The 24,149-nt window shown below is 46.1% G+C and overlaps 1 protein-coding gene across 1 annotated transcript in view; it reads right to left on the bottom strand.

The window, feature by feature from the left end:
* The window catches only part of LOC135897304 (uncharacterized), a 50,067-nt gene extending 31,644 nt beyond the window's left edge, over window positions 1–18,423 (bottom strand). The window contains exons 1-3 of the mRNA XM_065425913.1: window positions 18,240–18,423; window positions 7,412–7,519; window positions 5,575–5,682 (exon numbers count right to left, since the gene is read on the bottom strand). The gene's annotated coding sequence lies outside the window, so the exon portion shown is untranslated. The remainder of the gene's footprint in view (window positions 1–5,574; window positions 5,683–7,411; window positions 7,520–18,239) is intronic.
* Window positions 18,424–24,149: the final 5,726 nt, after the last annotated feature.

Genomic DNA, 24,149 nt, shown 5'->3' with positions numbered 1-24,149 from the left:
GACAAGCAGTGACATTGTCCACGTCGGCAGACTCATGCCCTACAAGTGTCCACGCAACTTAGATATTACACCGTACTGAGCCGGCGCTTTTGCTGTCGGGGAGTAGCATTACGATAACATCAACAGATGCTCAAGAGGCGAGCCACCATCATAAAGACGATGAAGTGTCTGGGCTCTTCGCGCGAGCGAGTGTCTGCCTGGCGGTCTCGCTTCAGTGTAAATACCGTGCAAATAGACTCTTTGGTCCGTGTCTATCCACATGTAACGATATATATCAGACACCTGCTGCCATGGCGAGAACCCAAATTATTTATATTAGCCTTCTGGTTCTTGCTTTCCATGTGAAAAAACAACTAGGGAACTAATTGTTTAATCGATGTTGTTCCATGGCCATCTTTCATTTGTTCTTCAAGTGACTCTGTGAGTCATAAGAAGAATAACAAGTAAACGTATTTCCTTAATCAAACTATTCCTGTGCACCGTTATCGAACTGCAACGCCTGGGCTGAGGTGTAATAAAGCAGGCATGACTAAACCTTATCCCACTACGAAAATGCCCATTAGTTTTGTGGTAATGTTGAGAGGATTGTAAAGCTCACATTTTAAAATATGGTTGTACTTTTTCTATTTATAGCACCATCATAAAAGTGGCATTTATGTCTTTCAGATTTCATAGAAGCAAATAGTGATCCAAGCTGGACTATATAAATTATCACTTTCGACATCTACCTGCAGCTGTTGTGAGTGAAATTAACTATATGTACGATAATTTTGGCTGCACTCTAAAGTTATCATTATTAAAACGCAGTTAATTCGCCACCGCTCACCATTACCAACAGCGCCGCTGTCTCTCTTCCTGTTCTACCATTTTCATTATTTTTCGTATTGTGGAATCAGGCCGTACCACGCTCTCTGTTTTCATCGCCTCACCATCGCTTCCTCTTTCACAAGTCGTGTTCGCAACTGCGCATCTGTGCACACAATTCGGTAGTCGACGCACTATTATTTCAACGAGCCTGTAAATCTGTACATATAAATCTTTTCGTTCTGATATGGGTGCTTGCCATTCGTATGTTTTACGACTAATATTTGGAAACCCCATGTGTAGAACTCTGGGGAAATCAGCGTGTCAAGGGGCATAACTTTACGGATGATGTTTTTACCGTAGGAGTCAGTTCCTGTGAGTTTTTGCCGCTGTCACGACATTTAGAACTTCATTTCTTTAGGCTAGTCTGTGTTATTAATGATGCGTGACCATGACACTTATTGAAAGAGAATGCTACAAAGGAACCCCGTTCAGTTTTGGGGTGTCAAATTTTTCTTCAACTGCAAATCGTTCTTTCTGAGAAAACCGTGTTGCATTCCCTTGGCGATTTTACACTGCTCACAGGCGGATAACAAATGTTGCCATTCTTTAATCTTTCTCCACCCTGAGGGCCTACGCTTCTCCACCCTGAGGGCCTACCGCAAAATTAGTTTGATATGTTGTGCGGTACTTTGGATTGATGACGTGAATATGGTACTTGTAATATTTTATTGCTGAAGGTTAAATTTGAGGTTTAGATAATTCTTCATGTATTGAAGACATTTTTCGCTACCTCATCACTCAATAGCTTCTCCATAGAGTAGCGTGGCGTATTGTCTGGAAGCTTGCTGAGAGAGTTACAACGCTGTCTCTGTATCCTTATTGCAATAGCTTTCGCGTTCGCTGCTTTCGTTCTAATGACCATGCACCAACTAACTAAAGCGCAAACTTTCTTGATGAGCATAACGAATAGTTACTCCAATATCAAGGGGTTGTCCAGCACTTACACTGGGCACTTCCTACAAGATGGTTGGAGCACACACGCTCTTGCTATCGCATATCCGGCGCTGCATCTTAACCGAACTGAATCTTGGACAGGCGCTTGCACAGACAGGGTGAATACGACGCGTCGTATTAAATGGCGGACGTTTCACAGCCTCACTTCCAATCATTGCGCCCTCTAGTGTTTACAGGTGGCATTGCCGTAATTTGGCGCTATTGAATTTCATCGTGCGCTTAGGTGTGGAGATATGAACGACCAACAGTGGCAGCACTATAAGACTACCGATAGCTTCCTCAATCTCGTGCTACTTGTCGTGGTGCCCTCTGTCACTCTGTAAGTAACCATGTTTCGAATGTTTCCCGTGCAGGATTGAAAATTGATTTGGAAGACAGCTTCTATAACGGTGAACCGGCAGCCTTGTTGTAGCTGTGTGCTTGTTCATATTCTGAATTTGGTCTTTGGCATCGTTACCTATACCGCCGCAGCAGCGATCCTAATTCCCGTATTCTAGAGTATTCCTGCATTGGACAATTTATTTTGACTCGGGCAAGTGAATTGCAGCACAATCGCCCGACTTTAGCGACAACTGCTTGTCAAATGGCACTCGATGATGATTCATGAGCGAAAATTTTGCGACCAGATGCTCTCGGCCTCTGATCAAATCCATCAGTACTAGTGCATTTCTCCAGCAACTCCCTATAGAAAATAACCGCCTCACTATAAAATCACCGACGGACAACATTGAAGCTCGGCGTCTTCTTTAGCCGAGGAATGACGCTGTGCTGCCCTACATGGTAGAAAGCCTAAATTCAAGCCCTGCTGTGTGTAGGATCCATACCTCGAGCCGCCTTTGATAGTACAAGGGCTGCAGTATATATCATATAGGCCAAAAGCGCTACGCTCACAGTGTCATTCAAGCCACTCTCACGTCATTTCTTACTGTTTCGGAAATATGGCCACCAAGGGCCATATAACGTAAAACTATTCCAATATGTTTTATTCCAATCTACAACCACCAACGGAAGCGTCGGGCGGTCATCCACAGGGTTCTCTAAACAAACCAATCAAATGGTCTCCTCGTTCATACGAGGTCACTGTTGTTTTCTTGAAAAACGAATAACATTGCCTACACTGAGCGGCTTGTCTTATCTAAGTGCACTGAAAATAGATAACTGGATGAAGAGGGTGCTGCCGGCGTCTGCGATTGGTCCGCTTTCTGTTACTTAGCTTGCGGTGGTTCGTCGACAACCGCAGCCGCATGCAACGGAAGTGCAGGAATGACGCTAAAACGGATCCCCAGCAAAGAAGAGATGGCAAAACGAGGTCGCAAACATGCCAAAAGTTCACAAAAACGTTACACGCCCACGCAGAAAGTTTTATTACATGCAAATAAACCCATGCTCTCCGTCAGGTGCAAGTAGCCCGTGCCTCAGCGATCGGCGGCAGCCATCTTTTATTCTTTTCGGAACAGGGCAGCCTGTGGCTATTCAGAAGAAAATTCAGTTTTGTTCGGCATATTAATGGATTTTTAACGCGTAACGCGTACACGTCACTTTGACGCCATGAGTTTTGCGGTTTTGTAACGTCGCGTGAGACGCAGGTGAAGTGGGTGCAGCCCGAAATTTTTTGGTCCGATAGCCGAGGGCTAATCGTGAAAAGGCGTCGAATGAGAAATAATTATTTTTCCTTCCTTCGGTAAAATCATGCATAATGAATGTGTACATTTCATATCAGATGGGGATCTATCGTGGTTTTCGCGACATCACGTGGCAGACAGGTGAAGTGGGGGTGGTCCAAAAAAGTTTTTGACCAATCGCAGAGGGCTGATTGCAGAGTGGAATAGAAAAGTTTGGAATAGTTTTACGTTATAGCGCCCCAGGTCTGATATTTCATGAAATCATATTTTCGGTTGTGCATTCTTATGAGCAGATATACGTGTAAATAGACGCAATTAAAATATTCAAAAACTGAATAACAGATTAACCAAGATTGTAACATAATCTTGAACCGAAGTTCTTGTGATCTGCAGACATGGCATTCTGACAGCAACTTACCCCAGGAAAGCCAACAACATTAGACCGGCAAAGGAAAGGAAATGCCAAGCCGTACAAATCATAAATATATTTTTGTGTGTGCCTGCCGTTTAGCTTTTTTATACAAGGACATCTATTTTGCGACTAGAACTGAAATTTATTAAATATGGTACGCATGTGTGTGTGTGTGGGGGGGGGGATAATAAACGGTGTGTTCACAACGCAAAATTTAGTTCACTTTCAGTGAGACAAAGTGAAGACGCGACCTGGGGCGACAACCATGCACTAAGGATCTAGCAGTCACTTTTGGTGGCGACCTGCTAAACGGACCCTGCTTCCTATCATGTCTCAAACATCCATGTCGTCGTCGAAGGTTGGGGTTTTGTAATGAAGACAGCACACCTCTGCATTATGTAGCTTCTCTGCTGGTGCTTACAGCTATAGATACGTATTGTACTACCGACAAAACGCTTTAATCTTGTTATCGAAGACACGGTGGTGGATATCCAGAAAATAATCCATTGCACTGAGGCACTTGGCTTGTACGATTTTCACCGCTGTTGAGGTTTGAAAGTTGTCTGAAAGGCCAACACATATGTCAAGGTCAGCTTCAGGAACACGGTGAAGGTGACACATAGACTTCTTATCTCTTTGTTCTGTTTGGCGAATGAGACTCCACCATATAAGCAATGGTTAAGCGATGATTAACATTGCAGAACTGTCTCTATATAGGCACCTTTGCTGCCATGAGAGGAACATTATCTTAATGCACCACGTATGAGGAGTATCACGAACAGGGCGAAGGGGTTTTGTCGTGCCGGATCTTCCTTTGCGCATATTAGTAGGCCATATCACGAGATTAAAAGTCGGTATCACTCTCATTATATTTGTTGCACCCTGCGAAAATATCAGAGTGCGATTGTATTTTCACGCCCTGCTAATACTAAGCACTAAGCAATAATTATAAAACTCTGCCTTATAAGACCCTGCAAAGCATGATGGTCACTCCAGAGGACTCCTCAGTGGTGGTCACTGCAGGCGACCACCTCCTTCAGCGACATAGCAAAACGAAATAGGCTTGTCTAGCACTTCATTTTCTTCTGCGACATAAACCTCACTCGCATAAAATAAGCTATGCCTTGCTCGCAGCGTTTTAAGGACCGAAGTTTTGTTTCTGTCCGTTGAAGACCATTGACCGAGTGTGTTCCGCCTGCGTTACAACATGGAGGTCATTGTGGTACGCTAAAAAATCTCGCCAAGTGTGGCACTGAAGTCCAAAGACATTGAGCTACCACTTCTAAAGCACCGGTAGCTTTAAAGAGCAGGTGGCTTGAAAGTCAACACACGAGGCTCGCACGCTTGAAGTGGAAAAACATCCAGAAAATGTGGTCACCCCGGTTGATCAACACGACGGAAAAAGTTATTCAAGGTTGATATATGAGATACGTAATAAGTACAATGAGCGGTATTGAACCGGACGACGTGGTAGATCCTCAAGTAATATACTTAAATGCTGTTAAATACGTTTAATCGAAATCCGTACTTCCTTACAGTATACCTCTTGAATCTTACTTACTAAATCGAAATCCGTACTTTCTTACAGTATACCACGTGAAGCTTACTTACTAAAATGCAATGTAATGAAGTTTCACAAAATGACGAAATTTTCTTTCGTGTAGGGCAGGAGCGACGAGTTATTGATCGTCATTGGAAATTCAGAAAGAAGAATCTTACCTCTGCTACGCCCAGGCGCGAATCTTGAGTCGTAAGGTTAGTACTCTCTCCGCTGGCGGCTTTCGATGCTGGCGTTCTTGCACGGTCAGCGGCAGAAGTCTTGTTTTTCTGCGCAAGACAGCACGCTCTTAATTATTCGGTTTGAGCGCAAGTGCCTTTAGCCGCATTTGAAATGCTGTATTTTGAAACTGAAATTCAATCAACAGAAAATAACAATAATTTGGTATTGACACGAGATGAGTCATGTCTACTGGGCTCGTGCAGTTGTAAGACTACTGTTACTACCACTACTACTGAATAATAATAATAATAATAATAATAATAATAATAATAATAATAATAATAATAATAATAATAATAATAATATGGTAACAGTGATAATATCACTGAGAGTTGTAGTAATGCTGTATCTCGAGCTATAAGACGCCGCGGTGGAGCGTTGCAGACAAGGTTACACTGCCGCTCTTCTTTAACATGAGCCGGAAGTTCGGCCTGAAAGATTTTTTTGTCGTCCGGCTGATGTGGATGACTCGATCCGCTGGCTCTGTTTGCAGTAGGATAGCACTGTATTCCGACATTGCCGCGATGGCGTTTACCAAAATTCCGAACCGTTTTTATGATCCTGTGATTAAAATGTTTTTAGTGAGAGGTTTTTCAACTATTTTCTCATATAAAATTCCTTCTGAAGTTTGAGTGTTTAAGTCTTGATTTTCTGACTATATTTACAGACTTGGAAGTTGCATTTTCACTGTCTGATACAGGACCTTGTGCAGATATTATGTGCATGTTTGAGCGAACCTACAAATAAGATTGCCTATCAATGACAATTTGTTTATTATGAAACGTGACAAGGCTAATTAATCGAAACCAACCATCAAACGAACTCAAAAAGTACATCGGATGCGCCAGCCAAGAAGCACCAAATTTTTAAGTTCTTGGGTGCACCATGCAGAGAAACCAACTGAACCCTGTCAACAGTGAGTTAGAGAGCCGTAGCATGTTTTGTGGGTGACTTAAGAACTGTAACTTAAGGTACGATGAGAAAATATTGAAATTACGCTGTTTTTTCAATAAAACTTTCCAGTTAGTCAGTAGGCCATTCTTCAAGAATACTGACAATAAAATTTACCTGTTTTTTCCTAAGCTGTTAAGCGCGTATAGCCTTTCTTTTTTATCAGCGTTTGGAAACAAGCGCAAAAATGCAAAGTGAGCCACTATTGGAGCCCGTTTAATTTCATCATCAGCAAATGGGCTACAATAAGCTGCACAAAATATAACCTGCTACAAATCTGAAGGTCTTGTTCTTGAAAAGTGCAATTATGTTTTTACGTATTTATTTACCTATTATACACTGTAAGCTTTAGAGCATCATCCAGGGGACATGCAAACTAGCCTGTCAATTTTTCATAGTGCGTTTTAATGTTTAGGCACCGAAATGTTTACTTAGTGTTGCCGAAAATTAGGTTGTAGGTAGTGTATTTGATTGTCAGCAAAATGTACTTGCAGAATAGCAGTGACTGTATAGGTTATGTATACTGAACCAGGGATTCTTTTTGACAAAACTCGGTGACATTCAGCATAGACGCTGTAGTGCATGCCAAACGCTTCCAAGGTTCGTCTTTACCTGCCGTGGTGTTTTTCCTTGCCTTCACGTATAGCCTGTATGCGTATTACGAAGAAAAGAAAAGACGATACCTTTTGAACTGCATTGAAGGGACAGCTCCATGCGGGTCCTAGTTTTTCAATTCACTGTTCTGTGCCTTTAACCTCGCTGCTTTCTTAGCTATTTATCTGCTTTCAGTAATATTGAGCATTGAACGGGATGTTCTATACGTACGTGAGTGGCGGCTGGATTAGAATCCTGTTTCTTCGAGCTGGCTGTGTCCTTCTTGGCCAACTTCCTCGCTGAGGACTTTCCGTGATCACGGTGCTTGTGCTTGTCTCCCTGCACATATCGACCCTCGTTCAAAACATTGTTTAACCTGTCAAATGCGCGGAAGTCCTCGCTAATATTGCGTGATTCACTCAAAATATCGCAAAGGTAAAATTTTTATCACCTGAAGCTAATAAGACTATGAGAATAGAAATCTTCATACGCATCACATTTACCCCCCTGACAAGTAGTATACAGGCCAGGAATTCTGCGACAAACCCAATTTTATATGCGCCGGCTATACATGTAATAAATATTAAGGACTGCTGTCTAGACCTAGAATTGTGGAATTTCCTGCTCACTCGTCAATTTCAGTTTGTGAGTCTCAATTGCATATGTAATGAGCTTTCTTTGTCGGTCAGACCCTGGTCCTATCCTATTCCGCATGTGTGCACGCTACTTTGAAGGACTCGACATTATAGAAAAAAAAAGAAAGAGTACTCGCAGTGGAAGGGTAAACAAGTATGTCTGACCAGGGAAAATTACGGGTGTTTTAGGCTTTAGATTCGTGTAAATCATCCTTTGTTCAAGTATATTGTCCACATGCCACCATTTACTGAATTTGCATGAATTTACTGCATTTTACATTGTCGCCATTTACTGAGTTTAGGTTGAGGATGATTAGGCTGAATTTTGAAGTCCCTACATTATTATGAACCGCCAAGCAACGCATATATGCACTTATCTTTAGGCAGGACTGGATGGCATTGAGAAATAAAATTGATATTAAAACAAAAATGCACCAAACGTTGCGAAGAAAATGGTGTTCGTCAACGAATAAGACACTATAATCAGCAATAACTTAGCAAATCCACGAATTGACTGGCATTCGTTCGTTGATCGACTGTCTATTTAATCCAATAAATTTTACATAGCAGTATTTTCCCCTCGTATACGTCCTTGGGCAAACTCTCATTATAGGGCGATCATTTAATTTTATATCTATCTATCTATCTATCTATCTATCTATCTATCTATCTATCTATCTATCTATCTATCTATCTATCTATCTATCTATCTATCTATCTATCTATCTATCTATCTATCTATCTATCTATCTATCTATCTATCTATCTATCTATCTATCTATCTATCTATCTATTTTTCTATCTATCTATCTATCTATCTATCTATCTATCTATCTATCTATCTATCTATCTATCTATCTATCTATCTATCTATCTATCTATCTATCTATCTATCTATCTGTCTGTCTGTCTGTCTGTCTGTCTGTCTGTCTGTCTGTCTGTCTGTCTGTCTGTCTGTCTGTCTGTCTGTCTGTCTGTCTGTCTGTCTGTCTGTCTGTCTGTCTGTCTGTCTGTCTGTCTGTCGCTGTCTGTCTGTCTGCCTCTGTCTGTCTGTCTGTCTGTCTGTCTGTCTGTCTGTCTGTCTGTCTTCTGTCTGTCTGTCTGTCTGCCTCTGTCTGTCTGTCTGTCTGTCTGTCTGTCTGTCTGTCTGTCTGTCTGTCTGTCTGTCTGTCTGTCTGTCTGTCTGTCTGTCTGTCTGTCTGTCTGTGTTATTTTTATTTTTTGCTGACGGAAGTGAACAAGGATTAACGGCACAGCAATCCAGCTATGCGTATTCGATGAAATTCATCAGTATCAGAAATATGAGGAAACTACTACTTATCAATTATATGTCAAGGACATCAACGAATTCTTACTTTCAGGTGCTGGCATTTTTTATTCATTTATCTGCACTTATATTTTTACTTCTGGCGCCCTAACCCAGGCGCCCATTTTCTTGCTTTGCTTCTATATACGCTGTCTTGTATTCGGGCGCTGCCTACCGGAGTCTGGCGATTCTACAACCTTCGCAATTGCACAGCAAGGAGAACAGGGCTGATTATTGTCTTAAGCTTGCTTTGCGTGATTAAAGTGAAGCTTCAGGGTAAAAAAGCAATGTTGTATTTATTAATTGCTTATTGTGTGCATTTTAATTGGTCCTATGACTTCTGCCAATAAATGTGTGCATTGGGCAGTTTATAGCTCGGACTGGCTTTTTACAAGCCTTCTATACATTATTTCGTCCGAAGGGGAAAATTTTGAGTTCAATAGATGGTATTCGTGTATTAACAGCATTATTTAGCGAAAATTTCATCTCTGTGGTTATTGTCTTGTTCGGTGGCTTTATTTCGTCCTGCTTAATTCTTGCAATGCATAACGCATTGCGAAATTCCAACCGGTGTGATAATGGCTGTTTAGAAAATTACCTATGTTGTCATTCTAAATGCAGACTGACAATTCGAGAGAAGGCCGTAATAACTTTATCATCGTCGTCATTTTTTCCATTGTTATGTCCACTGCAGAAAGAAGGCCTCGCCCAGTGATCTCGAATACCCCCACCATTTGGAGCTAGCTGATTGCAACTTGCGCCTTGCAAATTTGCAAATTTCATCTTGACACCTAATTTCCGCCGTTCTCGATAGTGCTTCCGTTCCATTGTCACCCCTTCTGAAACACTCGTTGTCCAACGAATATTGCCCCTATGCAATACATCAATACATGGTCCACCTAGCTCTATTTTTTTCTCCCGATGTCAACTAGACTATCGGCTGTCAGGGATGACCGATAATTATGTACATTGAGTATATGCAACTACGTACTTAGGAAAGTGGTGTCACTCCAGTCTTAGCCGAGCATCAGCTAAGTGCTAACATTATGAACTGTTTTGACTATGAAGCTTAGCGGTTTGATTTTGCTTCATGCTTACACAACACATACACGAGGCTGTGAGCTTTTAACAGCAATTTACGGACCACAGTAAACCATGGCGAATATATAAAAACGTTAACTTCGCAAATACGGTCTATTTTAGCAAATAATTATTTCTGTCTTTGCAATGTATTTACTCATAGAAGTTCTATTTGGGGTGGTCGATCTTGCGAGGTAATGTACATTATAACTCGTGCCCGCATAACCGTGTAGGTATCTGCAAGATGTGGATAGACAAAAGCCAGCAAATATTACGGTTGTTATCCGAGTCAAACATTCATATTTCAAGATAGTTCCTTTGAAAGAAAAAAAAAGCGGTGGTTCGTTGAACAAGTGACTTTTGTAAGATTCTTGAGACACCACCGATCTTGTATGGCTATCAATGTAAACCGTCTATATCATCCTACACGGATTTCATAATAAAGCACACTGTGTCAGAGCTAACGGTGAACAATGGGTTCCGGAATGTTGAAACAAGTGGGTGATCAACGCTGTATTCCCTTTATAGAAAATAAATAGAAACAAAATAATAATAAAAACAGCTAAAGAAATTGCGAGAATTGTTTAACAATCCATAAGCATTCTTTGGCTAGCCTGTGACTTCGCTTTTGCTTACATTTGCTTACTCGCGTTTCTTAGCTTATACGCTGCTAGTCATGGCCTTTCCGATGGAAAAGAATACTTAAGCTTTAGAAGGCGATGGTCAGATGTTCTCGCCGCATCTATACTCCGTTCCACGCATACCAGTCAACGCTTTGGAAAATAGAGAGATTTTTTGCAGTGTTTTCGTTAGCACTGGGCCAGGGTTCGATGTTTTTCGACTAAAGTTGTGCGCAACTGTGTTTTATATAAGCTCTGTAATCGAATGAAGCAAGTTTTAATCCTTAAAAACAAAGAGACACTGTATTATACGGCTGCTAATGCATTGGTTTAGATCATTTCTATTTTTCTTGCTATTTCCGGCTTTTTTTTTAATTTGAAATCCGTCGCGAGGACCGTCACGTGCATGCTCGCGCGAGCGAGTTCTGGTGGGCGCTCAGCGAAGCATGAGCGAAACGCCCAGCGGAGCGCAGAGCATAGAAGTGCGCCGCATCGCAAAAATGCGAGGAGAAAAAGAACATTAAGGCGGGGCCCTTGACGTATGCGTCACGTGATCCTCGAGCTCAGGTATGGGAGAACGCAGGGAAAGAATTTCGCTTGCGAAGGCTAGAAGGTGCAAGTGGAGAGAGCGTCCATGTTTGCGGCGAAGCTCACCTCCCGAAATCATGGGTTCGCGGCACTGAAATATTTCTGTCATGGCTAAGTATGAGAAAAGCTAAGGGCCCCGGGTGCCAGACGACCTGGCTACGCCAGTGGCTTGATCACTCCTAAAATCATGAAGTATGGCGATTGGCAACGTGCTCCTTAGTAGAATCTTTCCAGTCCCACAGTCAAGTTGGACTGGGAACTGGCAATCGGACTGGAGACTTGACTCCTCAAGTGTGTATTCACGTGGGAAATTTATGACTACAATAACTTTGTGAGTTGCGTGGACCAATGTAGTGAACTCGGCTATAAAACTGCCCTCTAATTACAACAAAAACCGCACAAACGCCAACAGGGCGCGACATTTTGCCTCCAACTCCATGAGAGGTTTCTTTGCGATCCCACGCAAATATAAATTTGTGTACTAAGCGATCTTTGAATCTAAGGCTCATAACCGAAATAGCGGCACCAGCGTTGACAATAGCAGTAATATTTTACCTAACATTTACATCGTGTATACACAAGCACACCTTGTTTCTTAAAATCTGACCGTTGCTTCAATCGGCCGCACGAGCTAGTTTCCCATCTGCGGCGGGAAAGGCGACGGTGTAAGCACTCGGTGACAAGGGACTCATCGCACGATCTGTACAGCCACTGTTGCCGCAGTGGATGAACTCCTAATGGAGAGGGCGTGTCTTCACGTAGACGAGCTGGGTACACCAAAAAGCGTGGCACTCGCTGCTGGTGGCAGCGACAATAGCGCGAATTATGTCCTCTGGAACCGCAGGCGTAGCCCACAGGTAAGTCAAGGTTGCAACTAAGTAGAGCAGGTACGCATGACGTGGCATGTAATTGTGCAGGAAAATATCGTGGTGTTGCGTAGTACTCCGCAGCATCCGTCTGACTGGTGTGCACTGGCGGCGACTGAAATTCTTCAGAAGGGACCGAAAGCCCAGGCTGTTCAAGTGTGGCTCTTCCGATGGCGGTCGGCACTTGATGTGACGTTCTCGCGGCCAGGATTGTGGTGGTTCGAAAATACAGTCTCCAAACACGCACTGATAGCTAGCGTCTACTCCCTGAAGTCGTGCTGGCTCACCTTGAACCACTCGACGAAGTTCTAGACGATTTCAGTGCAGGTAGCGGCGTCCATACTTGCAAATGCGGTGACGTTAATTTCGGTAAGATTGTTGGGGTCTTCAAAGACTCGAACGCGCTGCATTGCTGGCTTAATTCGAAAGTAGTGTTTAGGTTTTCTTTCGTTGTTAGAAAGTTGTGAGCGCCTTCAGGGATGCCTTTTAACACATGTATTTTTTTTTGTCTTCATCACACATGTTTAATATGCTTCAATATTTCTTCAACATGGGTTCTACATGTTTCGCCAAGAAATTGTCTCTAAGAACACTAGGGCGTGGAAATATGCGTTGCTAAATCCAGAGATTCCTCTTTGTTTGTTAATTGTTGTACATATAAGTAAACCCGATACCTGTAATAGCAAAATGAAAACTTTGAGGCCATACTTCTTCATTCTGAAAATCAGGCTCCTCTTTCGGAACGCGTTGTCAATAAAAGAAACACCAGGGAATGTAGAGAGATAGAAACAAGCTCACAAGTGAAATTATAAAGCTGCTGAGATTTCAAATTGGGCAGAAGAGTGCACCAGTTCCCCTCAGTTACCTTATCTGACAAATAAATATGTCTTATATATCTGAACACGGCAATGTCACATGGTGTGTTTTCCTGTCTTTCTGCTTTATTCTTTCTTGTGCAACATATTCTTTCTTACGTCGTACGGGTGGTAAAACATGGTGTCGTTCTCGTCTTTTAAGTGTTCCAAGCAAGTGTTTGAACGCGTATTTATGTATGCATATATACTGCAATAACGGACTGGATTCCAAGGGAAGGGAAGCGTAGCAGGGGGCGGCAGAAAGTTAGGTGGGCGGATGACATTAAGACGTTTGCAAGGACAACATGGCCACAATTAGTACATGACCGGGGTAGTTGGAGAAGTATGGGAGAGGCCTTTGCGCTGCAGTGGGCGTAACTAGGCTGATGATGATGATGATGATGATGATGATGATGATATACTGCAATAATCCGACAGTTACATTACATCGCTCTTGCTTGTTCAGCGTGTTTTACGACGCAGTTTCGAAGTGCGCTGCCATATTCCACGACCACTAAGCAACTAGCCCACCAGTACGTTTTAAGTATAAAAACCTGGGTACTAGAGATATCTGCTCAGAGTAAGGAACAATGTTTCCATTTTTTTTCTGATCGCTAGGCAAGAGGGTCTATGAAGGACTAAATACAGGATCAGGCCTGTTTCTCTTTTCTGTAAGAACACCCGGAACATAAATGTTTATTTTCAAACAGCGATTGCGCAAAAACGAAACACACGTCTTTTTCATCGTGCACGTTCGGCTACACGTAAAACAGAGTCAATTGAGGTCATAGAAATATAACAATTGCATTCGCAGTGCTATTTAGGTCTTTGTTGAAATACGCTCGCTGACATTACGTAGATTTAAATTATGTGGTGATCGCGTTGCGCCGTTTGACTACTCAATGAGATGTTCCTGTTAAACGAAAACTTTACTTCAGGAGCCCTTGTCTAAGGACATGAAAAATGGGAAATCATATTGCTCGGCATTCAATACAACGCAGTTGACGAAAAGCTGTGGAATGCATATGGCTGTGGAATGCATATATTTTTGTGGCGATCAATCGTCTTGACTATTTTGAAAGTGCCCTAAAAATTACCGAATAAAGAAAAGCAACTCACATTTCAACTATACAACTCTGTAAAGGGCCAATATCACAATTTTGTAAACTGCCGCTATTAGAAACGGAATTGACGCATTATACACAATCTCTGTTGCTAATCTTTAAGTATGATTACTGAATCCCCCGTAAATATTGTAACAATCTCACGTAAGCTGTAGGCTAACATATAGGATTTGTCAACCTAAAATGCTCGAAGAGATTCAGTTGAGAGAACTCTGATTTCTACTTGTGATACAGATTCATGTTTTTATAAACATTGGGCCTTGCTTTTTTAAAGGCGCCAATTTATGGCAAGTTCTGTAAAAAGCAATAAGCAGCTCCGGAACATCGACAACGACAGCAAGGTTCAGCGTGTTCGTCGAACTCCTAAGACAATCGTTCCAACTACAAGCCGGTTTCAAACCTTGGTCAGATGCATTAAGGAAGGCAACAGCTGCTGAGAAAAAGAAAACGCCCTGTCAGCTAGCAGGCGTCTCACAACGATGGCGGGACGAGCGCTGTAGTTGTCGCAATTCGATGGAGCACGAGATAAAGCATACGAGAAAGCATTGGTTGACCGTCGATATTAGTGAGCATCCATTAGCTTGTCGTTTACTGCTCAGACCAGAGCGTACACATAACAGCTTCGTAGGAAGGCTACGGCATGCTCATAATAGTGTGCCTGCCTGCAGCACTCATGAAAAGAGTGGAATGCAAGAAGAAAACAGGCTGAAGGCCGCACGACAGGCAGCTAGAGACGCCAGGGAGACACGGCGCACGGCCCAGCTAGAAGAAGAATGAATTGAATTTTGGGGTTCTACGTGCCAAATCCACCATTTGATTATGAAAAACGCCGTAGTGGGGGACTCCGGATTAATTTTGACCACGAAGAGATCTTTCACGTGCTCTAATGCGCAGGACACGGGTGTTCTTGCATTCAGCCTCCATCGAAATGCGACCGCCGCGGCGGGGATTTCATCCCGCGACCTCGTATTTATAACAGCGCAACGCCACATCCACTTTAGCCTCCGCGGCGGGTAGAGCTTGCTGTAGCCTGAGTTCTGGTTGCCTTCCCTTTAGCATTCATGTTCGCCTGTCATCGACTATTTATTACAAGCGCACTATACCTGGAAAGGCCAAGAAATAAAATATAAAAAATGTAAAACGGCGTTTGTGCAGAAGAAAGATACGCGTGATCTTCCTACTGAGTGAAATTTGGAAGAAAGATAGAGAAGAATGATTAAGAAAGAAAAGACAAGTGCTTTTGGGAGCGTAATATTGAGGATTACATGAAAACTCAACATACAGAATAGATGTGTGTTTGCAATGTTTCAGCGGTTTAACGCGGGGAAGCAATAAAGCCGCTTCTATGTTACGTGTAGTGGTTTCGTGCGTTTCACAGCTGAGACGTGTTGGGCATATAGGAAGGGAGACAACGCAGAGAGCTTCTGCATATTCATGGGCTTGGTTTATGTAGGCAACGTTCTTTTGTGCAGTGATCAAACTTTCAGCATCACTCTCAAACGTTCTCGCCGTACCACCGTGCCTACCACCCCACCGATTTTAGTACACTTCGCTACTTCAGCTCCTACAGAGGTGCGTATCGATGCCAGTGGCCACGGAATCATTGCCGTCTTGGCACAAGTAAAACACGACCATGAGTGTGTAATCGCGTACGCTAGCCGTCTTTTGTCACCTGCGGAGCGGAACTACTCTATTACCGAGCGCGAATGCTTGGGCGTTGTGTGCGCAGTGGCGAAATTCCGTCCCTATTTATACGGCAGGCCCTTTTTATATTGTAACGGACCACCACGCCCTCTGTTCGCTTTCGTCCTTAAAGGATCCCACAGGGAGGCTTGAACGATGGGCTCTGCGGCTGCAGGAGTATCCCGGCGCCGCAGAGCACATCTGCGGCTGCGGTGGTATATAGGTCTGGTCACCTACATAAGGACGCCGACTGCTTGTCCCGCTACCCTGTACACACGCCCGCCAGCACCGCCAGGGACACTTCCGCAAGTGTTCTTTCCGTTTCCCAGCTTTTGGACATGGCCAACGAATAACGCCATGACGCTACTTTCAGGACCCTCACTGAGCGAATGGAATGTGTTCGTATACTGATCCATAATTACGGTGCTTCGTCTTCAACGACGGGATATTGTACTCACGCAGTTTTCGTCCTGATGGTCCTCCCCTTCTTGTCGCTCCTCAACACCTCCGCTCCACCGTGCTTCAGGAGCTTCATGACGCCCCAACTGCCGGACACCTTGGGGTTGCTTGCACTTACGACCGCGTGCGCCGCCGCTTCTACTGGCCCGGCCTCACTAGCTCCGTACGGCGCTATGTATCTGCTTGCAAGCCCTGTCAACATCGCAAAATGCCAGTAACGCTTCCTGCCGGGTACTTACAGGCGATCGGAATTCCGCCTGAGCCTTTCTTTGGCGTAGGTTTGGATCTCCTAGGACCTTTCCCCGAATCCAGCTCTGGCAACAGGTGGATCGCTGTCGCTACTGATTACCCGACGCGCTATGCCATCACTCGAGCATTTCCCACGAGCTGCGCAACTGATGTCGCAGGTTTCCTCCTCCGCGATGTCATTTTAGTACATGGCACCCCACAGCAGCTCCATATTGACCGCGGCCGCACTTTCCTCTCCCAAGTCATCGCCGATATACTATCTAATGTTCTACCAAGCAAAAACTGGCTACCTCCTATCATCCCCAGACCAGCGGCCTTACTGAGCGAATTAATCGGAATATTACAGACATGATCTCGAAATACATTCCACCCGACCACAAGGACTGGGATGTGGCTCTACCTTATGTCACGTTCACCTATAATCATCTCGCCGCGCTACTGCGGGGTATTCCCCCTTTTGCTTACTCTTCGGTCATGACTCTGTCTTATCATTGGACACTTCACTCCCCTCGATAGAGGATCCGAGTACCGAATATGCCCGTGACGCCATCGCCCACACTGACCATGCGCGCCAGCTTGCCCATACTCGTCTGTTGGCATCGCAGAAATCTCAACGGCACGCTTACAATAGCCGCCATCGTGACACATATTTTTCACCAGGCGCTCTCGTGCTACTTTGGGCCCTTGCCGCTGAGTGGGGCTCTCCGAGAAACTTCTTCCATGCTACAAAGGCCCTTAGCATGTTCTACCTCTAGTGACCAATTTCACTTACGAGATAATCCCCGTGACCACCGACATGCCACGCGCTTCCACATTACCTGACGTCGTACACGTTTCTCGGCTTAAACCTCACTATGCCCGTTCTGACGGCCCCGTCTGAAGCACCGGGACGGTGCGTTTTTCTGCCGGGGGTCGTGTTACGGTGGAAAAAGAGGACTAGGTCATCGACGGTAAAGAGGACGAAGTGGCAAGAGCCTCTCGGTATTCTCGGAAGCTGCGTATATACGGTTAGTAAATACAACGTGTAAATAGTTTTGTACTCGTGACGAAAATCAATGTTTTCTTCTTAAAATAACGGAAGTGGAAGTTTTGGGTAAGAGGTCTGCCACCTTCCTGTTCCCGAGGACCGAGGGCATCTGAGCCCCCCCAACACGATCTCTAATCCCCTGCTACCACTACGCATAAATTGAAGCCCTCAAGGAAAATTCTCCTTTCTATGGTCGCAAGAAGTGCGTAGAAGAAGCGAGAATAAGTTGGCCGTTAAGCTCGCCATAGGATCTTATATTTATCCTACCTGCTTTAATATTCAACCAACTTGAAAAATGCTTGAGGCGAAACACTCCTTCTCTAGACGGCGCTGTACAGCTACCAGTGCATAACTAAAATTTGTGAGTGGACCTTGGGAGCCCAAATGCAAAAAAATAAATAAATAAATTCATTTGAATTGGTTTACCGACTGTCTAGTAAGATACCTTCTGTGCTTCACGTGCATTCAATCTGGAAATAGGGGTTGCCTCCGAGCTAAAGGTTATTCCTAAGAAAGTGCTACGGGTAGCGTCGATGCAAGCTGAAGGCTGGGCAGAAGCGAGGCTTACCTTTGCGGCGTGCGTTGCGCCATCCTTGCCAGTGGTTTGGCTTCCACCACGACCACTGGCGTGGTGTTGCCCGCGCTTTGAAGCAGCCCTCCCGGAGTTCTTCGCCCCGACAGTGCATGGTTGTTTGGCCTCTGACGACGCACTACGAGACTTGACGGGTGATGCGACGTCATTACTCTTCTCGGCCATCTTCTTCTTTGTCTTTCCCATTTCCGCGTGCCCCAACTACCTAGCGATCCTCAGCGATCCTCAGAATTTCATCGCAGCGAGAGAGAGAGAGAATAAACATTTTATTAGGTGAAGCAGCTAGGGAGAGGCGTCCTCAGTCCAGAATGCCTTGAGCTCGGGCCGCGTCCTGGGCCCTCGCAATCAGCCGTTGCTGATCCTCGAGGTCGGAGCTGGCCAAGGCTCTCTCCCAAAGCTCGTTAGTGGGGTAAGGGTTCGGATGATTTAATGGTGCCGCTCTGCAACCTCCTACTATGTGCCTGAGGGACCCGGGCTCTGCGCAGAAGCGTCATTGCGGAGAGAATTTTGTAGGGTCTATGAGGTGATTCCTGGTTGGGTGGGGGAATGTATTGACCTGTAGAGCCCGGAGGAATCGCTCCTGCTCTCTAGGTAGTGACTTGTGTGGGGGTGCACATGTTCTGCGGGTTAGCTTGTAGTGTTGTGTGATGTCTTGGTAAGAGACTAGAGGGTGCATGCGCTCGGGTTCAGATTCCTCGGCGTCGGCTCGGTGGGTCAGATCTCGAGCCACGTGGTTGGCGACCTCGTTGCCAGGAATGCCTTGATGAGCTGGCGCCCAGATGATCATGACTGATCTCGTTGGCGGCTTTTGATTGATGATCCGGAGTGTAGTGGCATGAATTCTGCCGCTAGCAAAGTTGCGGCACGCCTGTTGGGAGTCTGTCACTATGACTTCAACCTCTGTTTGGGAGAGAGCGAGGGCTATGGCCGCTTCCTCGGCTTGGAGGGGATTGTTTCGTGTGAGCGAAATGCTGCTCCGATGTTCTGTGTTGACGACTACGGTGGCTGTTGTGGCTGCGCGTCTGGAGTAAGAAGCCGCGTCAGTGTAGGCTGTAGAGGGTAAAGTTCCGTATCGCTTGTGTATGGCCAGGGCGCGGGCCTCCCTTCGCTCTGCGTGGTGCACTGGGTGCATGTTGCGAGGCAGAGGACGTACGGTGATTTTTCTCCGGATGGCATGGGGTAAGCTCACAGTCTGAGGCGTCGGATGGCTCATAGGGGCAGAGAGCCCCAGGCGTAAGAGAATGGACCTCCCTGCTTCCGTAATCGCCAGCCTTGTTCTCTGACTGGATAAATGTGCCTCGATCAGCTCCTCGGCCGTGTTGTGCACACCTAGTCGTAGTAGGCGTTCTGTGGACGTATTGATTGGCAGACCCATCGCCTGCTTATATGCCTTTCTGATCATTGTGTTGATTTTCTTGAGTTCCGTCTCGTTGAGTAGTGCGTACGGAATAGCGTAAGTTATTCGAGACACGACGAAGGCTTGGACAAGCCGAAGCGTGTCCGCCTCCCCCATGCCTCTTGTCTTGGTTGTTATTCGCCGGATCATGTGCGTAACTTGGGCTGTTGTAGTCTTAAGCTTTTGAATTAATATTGTATTGGTGCGATCCGACTGGAAAACCATTCCCAATATCTTTACGCTCCGAGACGGAACGATGGTGTGTCCCTCCAGCTGTATGTTGATAGTGGGCGAGTCGCATCTGTGCTTCTTTCGCGGTGAGACCAGGAGTAGCTCCGACTTTTGGGGGGCGCAGCTGAGCCCGCATGACTTAGCATAGTCGCTCACCACGTCTGCAGCTTCCTGCAAGCGGTTCTCCATTTCCCCGATGGACCCTGTGGACGACCAGATGGTAATGTCGTCAGCATATAGGCCATGCCGGATCCCTGGGATGTTATCGATGAGCGGCGGTAGGCCTATTAGGGCGATATTGAAAAGGAGAGGGGATAACACTGCGCCCTGTGGTGTGCCGCGCCCGCCCAGTAGGAAGGGGTTTGGGGCTTTGTCCCCGACCTTTAGGATGGCTTTTCTATCTGAGAGGAAATCTCTGATATAGGAGTACGTCCTGGCCCCACAGCCCAGCGCGTTTAGCCTCTGTAAGATTGCTGTGTGCTTGACGTTATCGAACGCCCCTTTAAGATCTAAGGCGAGGATAGCCGTGGGGGAGTTGCGTGTCGCTGGTACAATCACCTCCTCTTTCAGCTGAAGTAGGATGTCTTGAGTTGAGAGGTGTGGACGGAATCCTATCATCGTTGTTGGAAGTTTCCCCAAGTCCTCCAGGAGAAACTTCCAACTTCCAACTTCGCAGCGATGCAAAAGTGGAACAGGCAAACTCAACTCAGTATTCTCGCTCTGGAAGGGATTCACGCCATTGACTATGACCAGCAGTCCTTCTTAATACAGACCATAGAAGAACTTATTCTTGGGCAAGTTGGTGCATATTAGCAAACATTTTTATACAAGGGGTTAATTAATACGAGTAGTATTCTTCGAATAATTCGGGCACTTTTTGGTATTTTATCCACCTATCTGTTTATGTCCGCACGTAACCTTTCTCTTTTTTTTAGGGGGGGGAGGGGGGGCAGGCCGTGATCTATTGGGCAGAGTATCGGCTGCTGTTTTGAGGGCATCAGATTCGAGAGCAATGGTCAGACCAATCTTAGGTAACTTGATCGTCTGCAAGTTGTCTGTCTTTCGTTTGTTTATATCTCTCTTGCCTATTGCGTCTCGGAACCAGCGCCCCACCTTTTCTGCTCGGAAAAACAGCAGGTCTCCTCCCATAAACACCCAAAAACATACAAGCCGCGAAGTGGCGCGTCAGAGAGAGATTCCAACAAATTGCCTTAAAATAAATTCAATGTTATGCTTCAGCGAATATAACGAAGCGTTTTTTTTATTTATTATACCGTAAAAGCAGTAATGCAGGTCACACCGGAATGTAGGCTGATCCCCCAAAGTTTATTCCTAAAGAAGTGAGAGAGAGAGAAACGTTTATTAGACGAAACAGTGTCCCGAGCGAGGCCGGGTATCACCCTAAGGTGGGAGGGCTCCTTAGTCCAGGAACCCTCTGGCTTCGACTGCCCTCTTAGCCCTGGCGACCAGTTGTCGTTGGCCTTCCAGGTCCCCGAGGGTTAGCTTGGCCTCCCACGTTTCGAACAGGTCGTTTGCCTGCGTTTCTGGTTGCATTTCGCTGCCTTCCTGCCACGGGCATTCCAGGAGCAAGTGTGCCAGAGTGTCGGGTACGTTGCACAGTGGGCAGAGGTAGCCGTGGAGTGTCGGGTAGAGGCGATGCATCATCGTTCCGTGCGTGTATGTGTTACTTTGCAGGCGTCTAAGGATTAGGCTTTCTTCTCTGTCGAGTTTAGGGTGCGGTGGAGGGTACACTCGACGCTCGAGCCTGTAATGCTGCAATATGGCCGAATAGTTGGTGGGTACGGCCTCCGCCTCTTCTGTCACGGGTCCGAGAGCGCGTGGGGAGTGGGGAGCCCGGCTGACGTGCTCGCGGGCAGCGGCGTGGGCCGCTTCGTTCCCCTCTAGTCCCTCGTGTCCGGGTACCCACGTTACGCAGGTGTACGGGAGCGGAGTGCTTCGTCTTTTTAGTATCTTGAGTGCATCGGCCGAGATGCGGCCCCTCAAGAAGTTTCTGCAGGCGGCCTGAGAGTCGGTGAATATAATTGCTGCGTCTGTGCATGTGGTGGTGGCGAGAGCGATTGCCGCTTCTTCAGCCGTTTCCGGGTTGCGTGCCTTGATGGTTGCCGATGCAAGCTCGGAGCCTTGGGAGTCGACGACGCTCAGAGCGTACGCGTTTCGATGCGGATACTTGGCCGCATCGGTGTAGCGGGCATTCGGGTCATGCTTGAAACTTCTTTTGATGGCGTTGGCTCTAGCCTGTCTTCTACTCTTGTGATATATGGGATGCATGTTACGCGGGACACGTGCGATGGAAATGCACTCTCGAACGTCCGGTGGTATTCGCTCTTTCTTGTCCATGTCTGCGACATACGTCTCGCTGTAGTTTAGGTTTCGGAGTACTGATCTCCCTGTGGGCGTGAGCTTGAGTCGTTCCAGCTGGCTGTTCTTGTGCGCTTCGGCGAGCTCTTGCCACGTGTTGTGGACGCCCATCTTAAGGAGACGTGATGTAGAGGCCATGGCGGGGAGTCCCAGGGCGGCTTTGATTGCCTTCCTTATCATGATGTTCAGTTTTTCTATTTCAGCATTCTTTAAAGCCAGGTACGGCGTGCCGTATGTGATGCGGCTGGTGAGGAGCGCTTGTACTATTCTTAGAGTGTCTTGCTCCTTGAGCCCGCTTCTTTGGCTTGAGATCCGTTTGATGAGGTGCGTTAGTTGCGAAAGGGTGCGTTCTAGTCTCGGTAGGCTGGCAGCTCCCGATCCGTCTTTGTGGATGTGGAGTCCAAGTATTCGCACGCTGTCGACTTTCGGGATTGTTGTCCCGTTGAGTGTGATGCTGGGGTCGGGCTCTTCGTAGTTGGGTGGTCGGCCTCTCGTTCTTGCTTTCAGGACGAGGTGTTCAGACTTCTCCGGGGCGCAGCGGAGGCCGCAGTTTCGGAGATAGCTTTCGATGGTGTCGACGGCTTCTTGTAAGCTACTTTCTTGCCTCCCAACGTTCGTAGCTCTGGTCCAGAGCGTGATGTCATCAGCATACATCGCGTGACGCAGATCTGGTATGGTCTCGAGTAGTGGGGGTTGCTTGCGTCCCATTACGTTAAAGAGTAGCTACGTTAAAGAGTAGCGGTGAAATGACCGACCCTTGCGGGGTGCCTCTGTTTGGAAGTAGGAAGCTTTCACTGCGGATGTTGCAGATTCCGACTGTTGCCGTGCGGTCCATCAGAAAGTTTCTGACGTATGCGTAGGTCCTAGTGCCGCAGCCGGTGCTTTCGAGATTGTTGAGGATCGCGTCGTGGCTAACGTTATCAAAGGCTCCCTTGACGTCTATTGCCACTATGGAGTATTTGCTTCCATTGTTTAGGTGATCTAGAAGGCCTTCTTTTAGTTGTAAGAGTACATCCTGCGTTGAGAGGTGCTGCCTGAAACCGAACATGGTGTCTGGTAGGTGGTCGTTGTCTTCTAGGTACTGGGTAATGCGGTCGTGCACCATATGTTCGAAAAGCTTTCCCGCGCACGAGGTGAGGGAGATCGGGCGTAGGTTCTCCAAGCTGAGAGGTTTGTTGGCCTTGGGGATCATGGTGATGTCCGAGTGTTTCCACACAGCAGGCAGTTCTCCTTTCTCCCAGCACTCATTGTAGTAACAGAGGAGAGCCTCGGTGGCCTGCTGCGGTAGGTTGCATAGGTGTTAACGATCCTGTCTTTACCTGGGCTGGTATTTCTAGTCAGCTTGGATAGGGCTACGTGGATTTCGGCCTCCGTGAAGGGTCGGTCGAGTTCTGGGTTTGGTTTTCCAGAGTATTCTTTGCAGCGAGTTGACGCGGTAGAGGGTGCATCTCCGCATAGTTTCTTTTGCAGTTCTCGCAGGAGGTGTTCTTCTGATCCGGCGTGGTTGTGGATAAGACTGTGAAGATGTTGCTTCTGTTTCGTTTTGGTGGGTTCAGTGGCGAGGAGTGCGCGTAGGAGGTGCCAGGTCCTCTAAGTGCTCAAAGTCCCCTGTAGCTTGTCACAGAAAGCGTGCCAGTTCTGCCTGACGAGGTGTTCCGCATAGTCTTGAGCCTGCTTGGTAAGGAGAGCGATGCGTGTTTTTAGCTTTCTGTTAAGCTTTTGTAGCTTCCATCTCTTCAGGAGGCCACTTCTTGCCTCCCAGAGATGTAGGAGGTGCGCGTCGACCGCGGGTGTATCGGCATCGAGTCGTATGATCTTGGTGTGGCGTTCTGCTGCGTCTAATACATTTTTGAGCCACTCGTCAATGTCACTTATGCTTG

The sequence above is a fragment of the Dermacentor albipictus genome, chromosome 1, assembly GCF_038994185.2.
Source record: "Dermacentor albipictus isolate Rhodes 1998 colony chromosome 1, USDA_Dalb.pri_finalv2, whole genome shotgun sequence".
NCBI lineage: Eukaryota > Metazoa > Arthropoda > Arachnida > Ixodida > Ixodidae > Dermacentor > Dermacentor albipictus.
Note: the sequence above shows the minus strand (reverse complement) of the source record. Positions and strands in the feature narration are given on the sequence as shown.